This window comes from Sarcophilus harrisii, chromosome 1 (genome assembly GCF_902635505.1).
Source record: "Sarcophilus harrisii chromosome 1, mSarHar1.11, whole genome shotgun sequence".
Lineage (NCBI taxonomy): Eukaryota > Metazoa > Chordata > Mammalia > Dasyuromorphia > Dasyuridae > Sarcophilus > Sarcophilus harrisii.
In genome coordinates, this window is record NC_045426.1 from 304620304 (window position 1) to 304622774 (window position 2471).

Consider the following 2471-nt stretch of genomic DNA (forward strand, 5'->3'; position numbering starts at 1 on the left):
GGTCCTCAAACTTTTAAGATAGGGGGCCAGTTCCCTGTCCCTCAGACTATTGGAGGGCTGGACAATAGTAAAAACAAAAACTTTGTTTTGTGGGCCTTTAAATAAAGAAACTTCACAGCCCTGGGTGAGGGGGATAAACATACTCAACTGCTGCATCTGGCCCATGGGATTTAGTTTGAAGACCCCTGCTAGTAGGGGTTAGACAGTCTTCTGGGAATAGAAAAGGCCACATAGTAGCTACAGTTCTTCAGAAGACCAGTAAATGGCAGCAGAGAGCCTGGCAATGCAGCTGGATGACATCATTGGATAAGCATCCACCCCTTGAGAAAAAGAAGCAATGATGAGTCTCTGAGAGGTGTCCTATCTTGTGAGTCCATGCACATTTTTTATGCTTCCTATGTTTAAGTACTGAAAACACAAAAAAATAAAATACAAACTAAGCCCTTCTCTACAGAAGCATCCAGTCTCATGGGGGAGACAACATTTAAATAACGAGACACAAACAAGATAAATACCGAGCCAATGGAATGCAATCTGAAAGGGCGAGGCATTTGCAAGTAAGAATACCAGGAGCTTCCTCAAAAAGGTGGGGTTTGAGTTGAGTGTTGATGGAAGCCAGAGAAACCAAGACCCTTCGGAGGGGGAGAGAATGTTCTCATTCCTGGCAAGGGTTAGTGAAAAACCACAGAGATGGGAGATAGTGTCCTATATGAGGTCAGTACAGTGGTGTCATAGCATTTATGGAGGAGGGTTGGTAGGGAAGGGGCAAGACATCTGGAAAGGTAGGAAGGGTCAAAATTTTAAATGCCACAGTGCTTTATACTGGGTCTTAGGGGTAAGACAGGGGACTCGGCCCCAGAAACATACGTTGGTCTAACTATTTGTATCGACTATATTTTGTCCTCTCCAACTGGGTTCCCTAGCATGAGTTCCTTGCATGTTATCATTCTCACCAGCAATACAAGAATTTGGGAGAGAGTGTGACACTGTTCATTTATTTTTCTGTATTGGTCAATTCATTATCTCTTGATTTGAACTAATATGCCTTCTGGTTCGGTTGGTAAAAGAAATATCAAACAGTTCGAGTTAATTGACTATGATTTTGAGTGGAGGCTGATGCAAAATATACTTTGAACCTGAGGCAGCTTTTTGGGATGAGTGCTTGGGAATGTAGGGCAAGCCCTGGGCTACATGAATAAACCTATGCATTCATATATGAATATAAAAGTGAAATAAATAAATATGAATATGTATATATATTCATATTTAGATTTACTCACACATACATAAGCAACATGAATGATGAGGTCAGGGTAGCAATTCTTAGTTTGAAACAACTACGTGACAAATTCATAACAGCCATTCTCTTTGTCAAAAGGCATTGAGGAGAAAGACACCTCAACAAGATTAGGGTATCTCCCCGCCAGTGACTCAGCCAGTGTTTGGTGAAAGAATTTGCACACTCATTTTCTAAGTTAAGAGGCACAGTTAAGGGGCAAGGATTTATTACACTGCTTGACAGGAAGCTAAAGTTCCAAAGGAGTTTAGCCAAGGACCAGAAGCAAGAAGAAATAGTGCTGCTTGACAGCAGGCTGATTCTAGCAGTCAGAATCAAGGAGATAATTGTGACTCCCATTGAAGTCGGCTAAAGTTCCAAGGGAATCTAGCAAAGAGTCAGAATCCGGCAGATAACTTTATGGGAAAGAGAAACAAATATTAAGTTGATATGCTCTATTTTGGCTTAGAGGTATAATTGTGGAATGGTAGGGGTGGGATAGTTTCCATCATTGAGTTTTACAGCTTATTGACCAACAGAATCAGTATTGAATTATGATACTCCCAAGGTCGAGTGCTCAGGAATAGCCTTAGAGTTTCTCAGGCCTTGTCACTTTCTCACCCCTCACCAAAAGCACATTTATTTAGGAGAAGAGATTATAGACAAAATAGAGTAAAAAAAAGCACAAGTGGCAAAAATGAAATAGATACATGAGAGTAATAGGGTTACCAAGGAAAGGAGTTTGGAAGAATCCATTAAAGGAATATGCCATGGCACCTGAGTCTGCCATTGATTGGAGGCTAGATTCATAGCAGACTAACCAGAGTTAGATATAGTAAGGAGGACACCACTATGAGAAGGGGGAAAGAGAGTACCTCATGGAGGGCTTAGTCCTGAAAAGTACTTAGCAGAGAAAGATCTTCATCATGAGCACTTCTTTTATAGGGGAAATGTAATCTCTGGGGCTTCTCGGGGAGGAGGGGAAGTACCAGAAAAGAATTTGGTCTCCCAGAGGAAGGGATCAAAGAGAAGCCAGATGGAATGCACATGGTGAATCAGGTCCCAGACCCATCTAAAGATCCGCTAATTAGTATCTCAGAGGTTGTTTAAAGATGCTGGAGGGATAGACAATGGAGGCTGATAAAGCGTTCCAGTCTTACAGGCCACTTTATACAAACAGGATAGTCTGGGATGT